The sequence below is a fragment of the Triticum dicoccoides genome, chromosome 1B, assembly GCF_002162155.2.
Source record: "Triticum dicoccoides isolate Atlit2015 ecotype Zavitan chromosome 1B, WEW_v2.0, whole genome shotgun sequence".
Classification (NCBI taxonomy): Eukaryota; Viridiplantae; Streptophyta; class Magnoliopsida; order Poales; family Poaceae; genus Triticum; species Triticum dicoccoides.
In genome coordinates, this window is record NC_041381.1 from 146,809,429 (window position 1) to 146,826,107 (window position 16,679).

The following is a 16,679-nucleotide window of genomic DNA, read 5'->3' on the forward strand; positions in this document are numbered from 1 at the left end:
ATATATAGTGGGGTACCTCTCCGGCGAGCCCCCTGTCGGTGTCAAAACCGGCGGATCTCGGTTAGGGGGTCCCGAACTGTGCGTCTAAGGCTAATGGTAACAGGAGACTGGGGACATGATGTTTACCCAGGTTTGGGCCCTCTCGATGGAGGTAATACCCTATTTCCTGCTTGATTGATCTTGATGATATGAGTATTACAAGAGTTGATCTACCACGAGATCGTAGAGGCTAAACCCTAGAAGCTAGCCTATGGTATGATTGTTGTTGTCCTACGGACTAAACCCTCCAGTTTATATAGACACTACAGGGGGCTAGGGTTACACAGAGTTGGTTACAGAGAAGGAGATCTATCATCCGAATCGCCAAGCTTGCCTTCCACGCAAAGGAGAGTCTCACCCGGACACGGGACGAAGTCTTCAATCTTGTATCTTCATAGTCCAACAGTCCAGCCAAAGTATATAGCCCGGCTGTCTGGATACTCCCTAATCCAGGAATCCCTCAGTAGGCCCTGAACCAAGCTCCAATGATGATGAGTCCGTGCGCAGATTGTCTTCGGCATTGCAAGGCGGTTTCCATCTCCAAATAGTCCAAGATAAATTCCGAACACAAGGATAGTGTCTGGCTCTGCAAGACAAATTTCACATACCACCGAGAGAGAACAATAATCCACGAATCTAATATGCTGAAAACTTTTCGTAGCGTGACAACACGCCACGGCCCGGCCTTTATTCGAACTGTTTTTTATAACTAGCTACCGCAGACATTGCGAGGCGGTTTCTTTGGCACGTCTTGTCGAAGCAGAGATCGTGTCCCCTTATTGCGGGATCCTCATCAATACGGGTATGGGTGACCCAACCGAGCCATCAATCATGGCTCTTGGAAAATGAGTAATTTCGACGGGCAAGTGGGGAGGCACACATTTTCTCACCGCCTTTATAAAGGGATAAGGATCTCCTGTTTTCACCCACTCCTTCTTCCTCCTTTGCTCATCCGTTCTTGCACTCTCGAGCCCCAGCGCCCAAGTTCTCACCTTCTCCGTAGGACCATTCGCATCATGTACGGAGCGGGAGGAAAGTGCATGGTGTCGGTGTCAAAACCGGCGGATCTCGGGTAGGGGGTCCCAAACTGTGCGTCTAGGCGGATGGTAACAGGAGACAAGGGACACGATGTTTTTACCCAGGTTCGGGACCTCTCGATGGAGGTAAAACTCTACTGCTGCTTGATTAATATTGATGATATGGGTAGTACAAGAGTTGATCTACCACGAGATCAGAGAGGCTAAACCCTAGAAGCTAGCCTATGGTATGATTGTTGTTCGTCCTACGGACTAAAACTCTCCGGTTTATATAGACACCGAAGAGGGCTAGGGTTACACAGAGTCGGTTACAATGGGAAGAGATCTTCATATCGAATCGCCAAGCTTGCCTTCCACGCCAAGGAAAGTTCTATCCGGACACGGGACGAAGTCTTCAATCTTGTATCTTCATAGTCCGAGAGTCTGGCCAAAGGTCATAGTCCGGCCATCCGGACACCCCCTAATCCAGGACTCCCTCAGATGGCCTCCTCCGTCACAGAGGAGGATATCACCAAGCTTCAGGCGGCCAGATACCTGGCCGAAACATTGCACACAGGCTTTTGGCGGAGGGACAGATCACCCCCACCCCAAAGTCTCGGGAGAGAGTAGTATTCCTCCCTCATTTCATTCGTGGACTAGGATTTCCACTCCACCCGTTCGTCCGTGGGCTCATGTATTACTATGGGCTAGATTCCATGATCTAGCCCCAAATTTCGTCCTCAACATCTCGGCGTTCATCGTCCTGTGCGAGGCCTTCCTCCGCATCAGGCCCCACTTCGGCATGTGGCTGAAAATCTTCTGCGTGAAGCCGAAGATCGTTAGGGGCCAGCAGGCAGAGTGCGGATGCGCCATGGTGGGCAGAATGCCCAATGTTACATGGCTTGACGGCTCCTTTGTGGAGAATGTGAAAGAGTGGCAATCAGGGTAGTTCTACATCACTGAGCCGCGCGACGCCAATTGGGTGGTGGCTCCCAAATTCCGATCTAGAATCCCCATGCGACTCACCTCTTGGGAAAAGAAGGGCTTGACCTGGGGAAAACCTTTGGAGCTAACCGGACTCGAGACCTGCATCAAAAGTATGAGGGACAACAAGATCAAGCTTGTCAACATGGTCCAGGTCATGCTCGTCCGCCGGATCCTCACGTGTCAAAGACGGGCATTCAATATGTGAGAGTTCGATCTAGCCGAACACCAGATGCTGCATGAACTCTTCGACACGACGCATAAGGATGTCTCGAAGGTGCTGTTCAAGACCGAAGAAGTTCCTCCTCCCACTTCCGAGGACCGCGGACTCAGCGCAAAGCGCCTTGCCAATCCGGTAAGTCCTCTCAGTATCACAAGATGTATCTTTCCCAACGTGTTCGTGGGAGGACCTTAAGTCATTGTACTGACAAAACAGGACTATGTGGAGACGACGGAGCGGATCGACTGTCCGGCTCCGCTACCCGAAGATCCAGCGACCACACTCCTGACGGAGATGCTGGCTCCGGTGCCTTACAAGGTGCCGGAGAAGAAGGCTGAAAAGAAGGCCACGGGGACAAGGTGTTGGGGAACGTAGCAATTTCGAAAATTTCCTACGTACACGCAAGATCATGGTGATGGCATAGCAACGAGAGGGGAGAGTGTTGTCCATGTACCCTCGTAGACCGTAAGCGGAAGCGTTATGACAACGTGGTTGATGTAGTCGTACGTCTTCACGATCTGAACGATCCAAATACCGAACGTACGGCACCTCCGAGTTCAGCACATGTTCAGCTCGATGACGATCCCCGGGCTCCGATCCAGCAAAGCTTCGGGGATGAGTTCGGTCAGCACGACGGCGTGGTGATGATGATGATGCTCTACCGGCGCAGGGCTTCGCCTAAACTCCGCGAGGATATGACCGAGGTGGAATATGGTGGAGGGGGGCACCGCACACGGCTAAGGAACGATCCGTAGATCAACTTGTGTGTCATGGGGTGCTCCCCTGCCCCCGTATATAAAGGAGCCAAGGGGGAGGGGGCGGCCGGCCAAGGAGGGCGCGCCAAGGAGGAGTCCTACTCCCACCGGGAGTAGGACTTCCCCCCTTCCTTGTTGGAGTAGGAGAGAAGGAAAGAGGGGGAGAGGAGGAAGGAAAAGGGGGCTGCACCCCTTGTCCAATTCGGACCAGAGGGGGGCTGCGCACCTCCTTCCTTTTGGCCTCTCTCCTCTATTCCCGTATGGCCCAATAAGGCCCATATACTCCCCGGCGAATTCCCGTAACTCTCCGGTACTCCGAAAAATACCCGAATCACTCGGAACCTTTCCGAACTCCAAATATAGTCGTCCAATATATCGATCTTTACGTCTCGACCATTTCGAGACTCCTCGTCATGTCCCCGATCTCATCCGGGACTCCGAACTCCTTTGGTACATTAAAACTCATAAACTCATAATATAACTGTCATCGAAACCTTAAGCGTGTGGACCCTACGGGTTCGAGAACTATGTAGACATGACCTAGAACTATTCTTGGTCAATAACCAATAGCGGAACCTGGATGCCCATATTGGCTCCTACATATTCTACGAAGATCTTTGTCGGTCAAAACCGCATAACAACATACTTTGTTCCCTTTGTCATCGGTATGTTACTTGCCCGAGATTCGATCGTCGGTATCCAATACCTAGTTCAATCTCGTTACTGGGAAGTCTCTTTACTTGTTACATAATGCATCATTCCGTAACTAACTCATTAGCTACATTGCTTGCAAGGCTTATAGTGATGTGCATTACCGAGAGGGCCCAGAGATACCTCTCCGACAATCAGAGTGACAAAACCTAATCTCGAAATACGCCAACCCAACATGTACCTTTGGAGACACCTGTAGTACTCCTTTATAATCACCCAGTTACGTTGTGACGTTTTGTAGCACCCAAAGTGTTCCTCCGGTAAACGGGAGTTGCATAATCTCATAGTTACAGGAACATGTATAAGTCATGAAGAAAGCAATAGCAACATACTAAACAATCAAGTGCTAAGCTACCGGAATGGGTCAAGTCAATCACATCATTCTCCTAATGATGTGATCCCGTTAATCAAATGACAACTCTTTTGTCCATGGCTAGGAAACATAACCATCTTTGATAAACGAGCTAGTCAAGTAGAGGCATACTAGTGACACTATGTTTGTCTATGTATTCACACATGTATTATGTTTCCGGTTAATACAATTCTAGCATGAATAATAAACATTTATCATGATATAAGGAAATAAATAATAACTTTATTATTGCCTCTAGGGCATATTTCCTTCAGTCTCCCACTTGCACTAGATTCAATAATCTAGTTCACATCATTATGTGATTCAACATCAATATTCACATCTGTATGTGATTAATACCCATAGTTCACATCGTCATGTGATCAACACCCAAAGGGTTTACTAGAGTCAATAATCTAGTTCACATTGCTATGTGATTAACACCCAAAGAGTACTAAGGTATGATCATGTTTTGCTCGTGAGAGAAGTTTAGTCAACGGGTCTGTCATATTACAGAGTCGTATGTATTTTGCAAATATTCTATGTCTACAATGCTTTGCACGAAGCTACTCTAGCTAATTGCTCCCTTTTTCAATATGTATCCAGAGTGAGACTTAGAGTCATCTGGATCAGTGTAAAAGCTTGCATCGATGTAACTCTTTACGACAAACTCTTTTATCACCTCCATAATCGAGAAACATATCCTTATTCTACTAAGGATAATTTTGACCAATGTCCAGTGATCTACTCCTAGATCACTATTGTACTCCCTTGCCAAACCAGGGCAGAGTATACAATAGGTCTGGTCCATAGCATGGCATACTTTTATAGAACCTATGACTGATGCATAGGGAATGACTTTCATTCTCTTTCTATTTTCTGCTGTGGTCGGGATTTGAGTCTTACTCAATTTCATACCTTGCAACACAGGCAAGAACTCTTTCTTTGACTGTTCCATTTTGAACTACTTTCAAAAAAATTTATCAAGGTATGTACTCATTGAAAAACTTATCAAGCGTCTTGATCTATCTATATAGATCTTGATGCTCAATGTGTAAGCAGCTTTACCGAGGTCTTTCTTTGAAAGAAATCCTTTCAAACACTCCTTTATGCTTTGCAGAATAATTCTACATTATTTCCGATCAACAATATGTCATTCACATATACTTATCAGAAATGCTGTAGTGCTCCCACTCACTTTCTTGTAAATACAGGCTTCACCGTAAGTCTGTACAAAACTATATGCTTTGATCAACTTATCAAAGCGTATATTCCAACTCTGAGATGCTTGCACCAGTCCATTGATGAATCGCTGGAGCTTGCACATTTTGTTAGCACCTTTCGGATCGACAAAAAACTTCTGGTTGTATCATATACAACTCTCCTTTAAGAAAACCATTAAGAAATGCAGTTTTGACATCCATTTGCCAGATTTCATAAAATGTGGCAATTGCTAACATGATTCAGACAGACTTAAGCATCGATATGAGTGAGAAAATCTCATCGTATTCAACACCTTGAACTTGTTGAAAACCTTTCGCAACAAGTCGAGCTTAGTAGATAGTAACACTACTATCAGTGTCCGTCTTCCTCTTGAAGATCCATTTATTTAACATGGCTTGCTGATCATCGAGCAAGTCAATCAAAGTCCATACTTTGTTCTCATACATGGATCATATCTCAGATTTTATGGCCTCAAGCCATTTCGTGGAATCTGGGCTCATCATCGCTTCCTCATAGTTCGTAGGTTCATCATGGTCTAGTAACATGACTTCCAGAACATGATTACCGTACCACTCTGGTGCGGATCTTACTCTGGAAGACCTACGAGGTTTGGTAGCAACTTGATCTGAAGTTTCATGATCATCATCATTAACTTCCTCACTAATTGGTGTAGTAATCACTGGAACTGATTTCTGTGATGAACTACTTTCCAATAAGGGAGAAGGTACAATTACCTCATCAAGTTCTACTTTCCTCCCACTCACTTCTTTCGAGAGAAACTCCTTCTCTAGAAAGGATCCATCTTAGCAATGAATCTTGCTTTCGGATCTGTGATAGAAGGTGTACCCAATAGTTACCTTTGGGTATTCTATGAAGACGCACTTCTCCGATTTGGGTTCGAGCTTATCAGGTTGAAACTTTTTCATATAAGCATCGCAGCCCCAAACTTTTAAGAAACGACAACTTTGGTTTCTTGCCAAACCACAGTTCATAAGGCGTCGTCTCAACGGATTTTGATGGTGCCCTATTTAAAGTGAATGCAACTATCTCTAATGCATAATCCCAAAACGATATTGGTAAACCGATAAGAGATATCATAGATTGCACTATATCCAATAAAGTACGGTTATGACGTTCGGACACACCATTAAGCTGTGGTGTTCCAGGTGGCGTGAGCTGTGAAACTATTCCACATTGTTTTAATTGAAGACCAAACTCGTAACTCAAATATTCGTCTCCGCGATCAGATCGCAGAAACTTGTTACGATGATTTTTCCACTTCACTCTGAAATTCGTTGAACCTTTCAACTATTTCAGACTTATGTTTCATCAAGTAGATATACCCATATCTGCTCAAATCATCTTGTGAAGGTCAGAAAATAACAATACTTGCCATGAGCATCAACACTCATTGGATCACCTACATTAGTATGTATTATTTCCAACAAGTCAGTAGCTCGTTCCATTGTTCCGAAGAACGGAGTTTTAGTAATCTTGCCCAAAAGGCACGGTTCGCAAGCATCAAATGATTCATAACCAAGTGATTCCGAAAATCCATCTTTATGGAGTTTCTTCATGCGCTTTACACCGATATGACCCAAACGGCAGTGCCACAAATAAGTTGCACTATCATTATTAACTTTGCATCTTTTGGCATCAATATTATGAATATGTGTATCACTACGATTGAGATCCAACAAACTATTTTCATTGGGTGTATGACCATCGAAGGTTTTATTCATGTAAACAGAACAACAATTATTCTTTGACTTTAAATGAATAAATGTATCGCAATAAACATGATCAAATCATATTCATGTTCAACGCAAATGCCAAATAACATTTATTTAGGTTTAACACTAATCCCGAAAGTATAGGGAGTGTGCGATGATGATCATATCAATCTTGGAACCACTTCCAACACACATCGTCACTTCACCCTCAATTAGTTTCTGTTTATTCTGTAACTCCTATTTCGAGTTACTAATCTTAGCAATCGAACAAGTATCAAATACTCAGGAGTTACTATAAACACTAGTAAGGTACACATCAATAACCTGTATATCAAATATACCCTTGTTCATTTTGCCATCCTTCTTATCCACCAAATATTCAGGGCATTTCCGCTTCCAGTGACAATTTCCTTTGCAGTGTAAGCACTCAGTTTCAGGCTTTGGTCCAGCTTTGGTCTTCTTCACGGGAGTGACAACTTGTTTGCCATTCTACTTGAAGTTTCCCTTTCTTTCCCTTTGCCTTTTTCTTGAAACTAGTGGTCTTGTCAATCATCAACACTTGATGCTCTTTCTTGATTTCTACCTTCGTCGATTTCAACATCACGAAGAGCTCGGGAATTGTTTTCGTCATCCCTTGCATACTATAGTTCATCACGAAGTTCTAGTAACTTAGTCATGGTGACTAGAGAATTCTGTCAATCACTATCTTATCTGGAAGATTAACTCCCACTTGATTCAAGTGATTGAAGTACCCAGACAATCTGAGCACATGCTTACTAGTTGAGCGATTCTCCTCCATCTTTTAGCTATAGAACTTGTTGGAGACTTCATATCTCTCAACTCGGGTATTTGCTTGAAATATTAACTTCAATTCCTGGAACATCTCATATGGTCCATGACGTTCAAAACATCTTCGAAGTCCCGATTCTAAGCCGTTAAGCATGGTGCACTAAACTATCAAGTAGTCATCATATTGAGCTAGCCAAACGTTCATAACGTCTGTGTCTGCTCCTGCAATAGGTCTGTCACCTAGCGGTGTATTAAGGACATAATTCTTCTGTGCAGCAATGAGGATAAACCTCAGATCACGGATCCAATCCGCATCATTGCTACTAACATCTTTCAACACAATTTTCTCTAGGAACATATCAAAATAAACATATGAAAGCAACAACGCAAGATATTGATCTACACATAATTTGCAAAATACTACCAGGACTAAGTTCATGATAAATTTAAGTTCAATTAATCATATTACTAAAGAACTCCCACTTAGACAAACATCTCTCTAGTCATCTAAGTGATCACGTGATCCAAATCAACTAAACCATGTCCGGTCATCATGTGAGATGGAGTAGTTTCAATGGTGAACATCATTATGTTGATCATATCTACTATATGATTCACACTCGACCTTTCGGTCTCCGTGTTCCGAGGCCATATCTGTATATGCTAGGCATGTCAAGTTTAACCCGAGTATTCCGCGTGTGCAACTGTTTTGCACCCATTGTATTTGAATGTAGAGCCTATCACACCCGATCATCACGTGGTGTCTCAGCACGAAGAACTTTCACAACAGTGCATACTCAGGGAGAACACTTCTTGATAATTTAGTGAGAGATCATCTTAAAATGCTACCATCAATCAAAGCAAGATAAGATGCATAAAGGATAAACATCACATGCAATCAATATAAGTGATATGATATGGCCATCATCATCTTGTGCTTGTGATCTCCATCTTCGAAGCACCGTCGTGATCACCATCGTCACCGGCGTGACACCTTGATCTCCATCGTAGCATCGTTGTCATTACGCCATCTATTGCTTCTACGACTATCGCTACCGCTTAGTGATAAAGTAAAGCAATTACAGGGCATTTGCATTTCATACAATAAAGCGACAACCATATGGCTCCTGCCAGTTGCCGATAACTTCGGTTACAAAACATGATCATCTCATACAATAAAATATAGCATCACATCTTGACCATATCAGATCACAACATGCCCTGCAAAAACAAGTTAGACGTCCTCTACTTTGTTGTTGCAATTTTTACGTGGCTGCTACGGGCTTAGCAAGAACCGTTCTTACCTACGCATCAAAACCACAACGATAGTTTGTCAAGTTGGTGTTGTTTTAACCTTCGCAAGGACCGGGCGTAGCCACACTCAGTTCTACTAAAGTAAGAGAGACAGACACCCGCCGGTCACCTTTAAGCAACGAGTGCTCATAGCGGTGAAACCAGTCTCGCGTAAGCGTACGCGTAATGTCGGTCCGGGCCGCTTCATCTCACAATGCCGCTGAACCAAAGTATGACATGCTGGTAAGCGGTATGACTTATATCGCCCACAACTCACTTGTGTTCTACTCATGCATATAACATCAACGCATAAAACCTAGGCTCGGATGCCACTGTTGGGGAACGTAGCAATTTCAAAAATTTCCTACGTACACGCAAGATCATGGTGATGGCATAGAAACGAGAGGGGAGAGTGTTGTCCACGTACCCTCGTAGACCGTAAGCGGAAGCGTTATGACAACGCGGTTGATGTAGTCGTACGTCTTCACGATCCGACCGATCCAAGTACCGAACGTACGGCACCTCCGAGTTCAGCACACGTTCAGCTCGATGACGATCCCCGGGCTCCGATCCAGCAAAGCTTCGGGGATGAGTTCGGTCAGCACGACAGCGTGGTGAGGATGATGATGCTCTACCGGCGCAGGGCTTCGCCTAAACTCCGCGACGATATGACCGAGGTGGAATATGGTGGAGGGGGGCACCGCACACGGCTAAGGAACGATCCGTAGATCAACTTGTGTGTCATGGGGTGCTCCCCTGCCCCCGTATATAAAGGAGCCAAGGGGGAGGGGGCGGCCGGCCAAGGAGGGCGGGCCAAGGAGGAGTCCTACTCCCACTGGGAGTAGGACTTCCCCCCTTCCTTGTTGGAGTAGGAGAGAAGGAAAGAAGGGGAGAGGAGGAAGGAAAAGGGGGCTGCACCCCTTGTCCAATTCGGACCAGAGGGGGGCTGTGCACCTCCTTCCTTTTGGCCTCTCTCCTCTATTCCCGTATGGCCCAATAAGGCCCATATACTCCCCGGCAAATTCCCGTAACTCTCCGGTACTCCGAAAAATACCCGAATCACTCGGAACCTTTCCGAACTCTGAATATAGTCGTCCAATATATCGATCTTTACGTCTCGACCATTTCGAGACTCCTCGTCATGTCCCCGATCTCATCCGGGACTCCGAACTCCTTCGATACATCAAAACTCATAAACTCATAATATAACTGTCATCGAAACCTTAAGCGTGCGGACCCTACGGGTTCGAGAACTATGTAGACATGACCTAGAACTATTCTTGGTCAATAACCAATAGCGGAACCTGGATGCCCATATTGGCTCCTACATATTCTACGAAGATCTTTATCGGTCAAAACCGCATAACAACATACTTTGTTCCCTTTGTCATCGGTATGTTACTTGCCCGAGATTCGATCGTCGGTATCCAATACCTAGTTCAATCTCGTTACTGGCAAGTCTCTTTACTCGTTATGTAATGCATCATTCCGTAACTAACTCATTAGCTACATTGCTTGCAAGGCTTATAGTGATGTGCATTACCGAGAGGGCCCAGAGATACCTCTCCGACAATCGGAGTGACAAAACCTAATCTCGAAATACGCCAACCCAACATGTACCTTTGGAGACACCTGTAGTACTCCTTTATAATCACCCAGTTACGTTGTGACGTTCGGTAGCACCCAAAGTGTTCCTCCGGTAAACGGGAGTTGCATAATCTCATAGTTACAGGAACATGTATAAGTCATGAAGAAAGCAATAGCAACATACTAAACGATCAAGTGCTAAGCTAACGGAATGGGTCAAGTCAATCACATTATTCTCCTAATGATGTGATCCCGTTAATCAAATGACAACTCTTTTGGCCATGGCTAGGAAACATAACCATCTTTGATAAACGAGCTAGTCAAGTAGAGGCATACTAGTGACACTATGTTTGTCTATGTATTCACACATGTATTATGTTTCCGGTTAATACAATTCTAGCATGAATAATAAACATTTATCATGATATAAGGAAATAAATAATAACTTTATTATTGCCTCTAGGGCATATTTCCTTCACAAGGAAGGGTCTCCGGCGTGAGGTTGCACCGGACGCCTCGCCCGAAGACGATGAGGCGCACTCCTCCCATGAAGGGGAGGAGAAGAAGAGGAAGAAGGCCGCCCCGTACGGGGAGGTTGAAGGGTCCAAGAAAACGGCCGAGGGGACCAGGAAGGGTCTCCGGTGCAAGGCCGTCATAGACTCGTCGTCCGAGGACGGCGAGGCAGATTCCTCCCATGGAGACGAGGGGAACACGAAGAAATGCCCCCTCCCCACACTGGGGAGGAGAAGGAAAGGAAAGCCGCCCCACAGGGGGAGGCTAGGACGCGAAGAAGGGAAAGGCATCTGTTGGGGATATAACTATTGAGTATAAACCGCCCAGGAGGGGCCGGTTTACACTCAACCGTATTGAAGCCCACGAAGATTAGAACATGGCGCTTTACTATGAAACTTAGAGGCCCGGAGCCCAAGGGCAGATTAGGGCCCATATTGGTAAACTGCCATAGTCATGTAACTTGTATTGTAAGATAAGGAAGGGAGAGACCGAGCCGAACACTTGTATGAGTCGGCCCCGGGACTCTGTAGACCGGACGGGCGTCAACCCGTGTATATAAGGGGACGACCCGGTGGCGGTTCAGGGACAAGAAACACAACTCAAGAGCCAGCCATAGCTTGTTTAGCCCCTGGTTAGCGAGACCCAATAATCCCATCACAACTAGACGTAGGCTTTTACCTTCATCGAAGGGGCCGAACTAGTATAAAATCCCTCATGTCCTTTGTCCGGTTTAACCCCTTTAAGCTAACCCATCGCGATGGCTCCACGACTAAGTCCTTACACGAGGACATCTGACGTGATATTTCCACGACAGTTGGCGCCCACCATGGGGCGATCGCATGATGGTTTCGAGTTCTTGAAGGGCAGCTTCGACGGACTCAAAGGATACATGGCGGCCGGATGACCAAGAGTCGTCGCGGCAAGCTCTACATCGACGATGCAGGCTGGGGCCCCGAGGACGGCTCAATCGAGTACGGGTACCGGGTCCCCTTCGGTGGAATTCACGTCTTCATCGGCAAGATCGGTGAACCGGGCCCTGAGCCGGACATCTGCACCGATCTCATCGAAACGGCTCAGCGTGCAAGTCCCGCTTAGATTCAGACTCCCATGAAGCGTGCGTTTGTAGGATGTGTCCACAGGATCGGATCTGAACCGGCGTCTGAAGGTGAACGGTCGCTTATTCCGACGGCGAATCATCTGGTGAAACCGAATCCTTGTACCAAGTTTAGGATGGCGTGTTTGAAGGGTATTCCGATGGCACCAGTATTTCGGAATTCCTTGAAATGCCAAACCACGTTGGAATCTTCATGGCAGGAACACAACCAACTTTGCAAAATTCTACTGCAGCAGCGTCTGGACCGATAGTAGGGGCATGAGGCTCGGTGCGCCGGCCGGCTCAAGTTCTCTCCGGTTTGACGGATGCTTGGGCGGCCTTGTTGACCATAGTAGTTACACCAGCAACGCAGGATCAACACAATGCAGACGTTGCCAGTCTGAAGGATCAGATAACGCAAGCCAAAGCGGACTTAGCAGCTGAGGAAACCAGGATGGCTGAGGAGCGGGCCGCTTAGATGCTCAGGCACAGAGGATTCGAGCCAAAAGTCATCAACTTTTGATGGATCAGAACGCTTCAAATCAAGTATTCTGGAGGAGACATCAATCTCGCCTGCCACCGAATTACAATGCGATGAATCTATTTGGAACGCCAGGAGCAGGAACTAGCAACCCGCCAGCAGTAAACCGGAATACCGATCCAAGGACCGGGGCACCGGATCAACCTCAGGTGATGGGTCCGCCTCAGCGTATGGACAACCTGCCGCGGTATACCACACCGCCGCCTGTCACTTTTCTACCCCATTGGATAATATGATAGCAGCATCATCCCGGTTGGCTGCTATTCCGATCGAAGGTGAATCGCTGGCAGCGGTTGAGACATGGCGGGCCAGGGATCTTCTTCAAACAGCTTTGACACAACAGCAAGCTTATTTATACAGCTGAGACAGGGTTCACTCAACTCCACGACCGAGCAAGAGCTATAGCATGCATATAGATGAACCGGAGGTGTCTAGCAGCGCACGGCGCCGCGTTGTCCCTCACGGGCCTAATCCGGTGCATGGAGATATGAACACTTAGGACGTGGTGGATCATGGCAGAGCACGAAGGGAAGCCGCTTTAGCAGCCCAACAAACGGGTCGATACCAACCCACCCCGGTTCAGCCAACAGCGTCAGTAGACCGTGGCGTCGGAGTTGCTTTCAACTCGTGGGGGTACCGTGCCTTATTCCGGCTCTTCGGAATGTGCGATTGCCTAAGGACTTCAAGGGCCCACGTAAGGTGCGGAATTACACCGCTGATCAGCCACCCGAGGCGTGGGTGGAAAGTTATGAGATGGCGATGGAGATGCTGGACGTTGATGAAGCGGCCTGTGCAAAGTACTTCACGATGATGTTGGAGGGAACAACCCGTAGTTGGTTGACAAATTTACCACCTAACTCCATCGAGTCATGGGACCAGTTGAAGGCCCAGTTTATAGCCAATTTCAAGGACACATGTAAGAAGCCTATGTCCATTGTGGACCTTGACGCCTGTGTGCAAGGGGAGAACGAGTCAACAACTCATTGGGTGCACCGGGTTTCAGAAGTCTTGCACTCATCGGACCGTATTAACGCCGGCTCGGCAATTATCACCTTGGAGCGTAATTGCCGGTTTAAGTCACTAAAGATGAAGTTGGGACGGCTCAAGCGTCACTGCAATGACATGGGCACCCTCATGGCCGCCTTGGTCAAGTATGCCGATTCTGATAATACCAAGGATCCCGATTCTGATGAGGAGAAACCGGAGAAGGGAAAGAAGAACGACAGTGCAAAGGGACATCAGCACAACCAAGGAGGTCATGGGAATAATGGTAAGCGTAAAGCGGATTCAGATTTTGTAGCTAATGCTAATGTGCAGCGTCGTAAGGGTAAACCGCCCCAGCGTGGCGGCGGAATGAACTTGTAGCGTTTGTTGAATCAGCCCAGCCCAAGGCATGGGACCAAGGAGGCTCCTGGAACACATCTCTGGAAAGATTGTAACATTATGAAGGAGTTCAAAAACTCTGATCTTTTCCGGTATGATCAGGGTCCATCGGGCGGTTCAGGTCCATGTTTTCATGGCGGCAGCGGTTCAAACTCTGGATTTCAGAATAATCAGGGCAACCAGAACAACCAAGGTGGTAATAACCAGCAGAATAATCAAGGAAATCAGTAGCAGTCGGGTTATCAGAGTCACCCAAAGCAGTTGAATGGTGGGAAGTATCATGTGTTCACCACTAGTTTGTGTAAGCGTGATCAGAAGCTTCACAAGAGGGCAGTTAATGCTGTTGAACCGGCAGTACCACGTGTCAGGACCCCGACTCAATGCCACATCGATCTAGCAGGTAACACCTCATATCACTTTGCGGCCTCACGCACGGTATTCCCACGGGTGTCGCCTTACCTTGGCCCGGGACCGTTTGCGCCTTTTGGCACACGTATATGACGGTGTCGCTAGCATCCATATGATAAGGAGCCCGGGCTGACATGGCTAGTCGTAAACCCAAAGTGGCACAGACTTACAGGGACAGGCATTCATGACCCAGCATCGAACGTGTCGGTCATCAGCGAGTGAATCCAGGCTGTAGCACTGGGCTAGCAGGACTCCGGTGAACCGGGCTGTAGCGGGCTAACAGGACTCCGGTATTCATCGCGTGACATTTCCCCGAAGGGACAGACACAGGAACGAAGAAGGACACATGCCGGCCAGCCTAAGTGTTCCGGAGTAGTAGCAAGCTACCATGGCTCAGTGGAAACACTAGGAGACATTTCCCGGTAAGAGAGGCTACTAAAGATAAACAACTAGATGGTCAGATCCCACACATACCAAGCATTTCAATAACATACACACAATATGCTCGATATGTGCAAATACAACATGGCATCACAACATGACTCTACAAATCAAGTATTTTAATCAATAGGCTCCGAGGAGCGAGATATTACAAACATGGGTCTCATGACCCAACAATCAGAGCATACAAGTCAAAGCACAAGCGGAAGCTATCATGTCTGAGTACAGACACCTATAAATGAAAAAGGCTGAGAAGCCTGACTATCTATCAGATCCTGCCGAGGGCACAAGATCGTAGCTGAGGTATCAAGCTAAACGTCGAAGTCCACGTGGAACTACTAGTGAGACTGAAGTCTCTCTGCAAAAACATAAAATAGGCAAACGTGAGTATAAATGTACCCAGCAAGACTTACATCAGAGCTAACTACATATGCATCATTTTCAACAAGGGGATGGTGGGGTTTAACTGCAGCAAGCCAGCTTTGACTCGGTGGCTATCCTAAACTACGACTGCAAGCGACTCTTTTGAGGTGGCGCACACGAGTCCACATATTCACCATATCAATACACCACTATGGATCCGCTCCCGTCTCCCTACGAGAACGCCATCCATGGCACTCACGCTTATCTTGCGTATTTTAGGGTATCCACTTTCACTTGTCTATGAACTGATATAAGCAACCCAGAAGTCCTTTTCCGCGGACACGGCTATTCGAATAGATGATGTTAACCCTGCAGGGGTGTACTTCTTCATACATGTTTCCACCACTTAGCGTCTGCACACGACATGTGCTCGGCAGACTTCAAGCGAAAGCCGACGTGGGTGTAGACCACGACCTACCTAAACACTTAAGCCTCTAGTCCAGGTTTATCGCCTATTCAGGTTCCATCCGCAGGGAGTCCGGCCGAGGTTTCCCATACGGCCCCGAATGATGTGAACAGGGTTCCCGAGATACCTAACGGGTATTCGGTACACCCGGCCACGTACCTACCGCATCACAGCCCACCCCTACGGTCAGCGCTGTCCACGGCCTCCAGTAGGCTACAAACACCAGAAACTACTTGCAACTCCTGGACGGAGAACTAGGGTGAATAAGAAGTCGAGAGGGTCCATTGGTTTCGGGCCCAATGCATGGTAGTAGCTGATTCTTAAATCACACATACAGATCTCAGTGCTTAAGGTCGGCTTCAATGAAACAACCCACCATGTACTCCTACATGGCCTCTCATCGATACCTTTACCAAATCGTGTTCACCACACCACTCTCATTACCGACATAATCATTTCACTCTAGCCCATCACCCAGATTAACCAGACCTGACACGACTCTAAGCATAGCAGGCATAGCAAGGTAGGAACAACACATACATATGGCTCAATCAACTCCTACACATGCTAGTGGGTTTCATCTAGTTACTGTGGCAATGACAGGTCATGCAGAGGAAATGGGTTCAACTACCGTAGCACACAGCAGTTTGAATCGCGTTGTCTTAATGCAGTAAAAGAGAGCAGGAGCGAGAACATGGGATTGTATCGATATGATCAAATGGTTGGTTGCTTGCCTGATGGTTCGATGCACGGATACGGTTCTTCGTT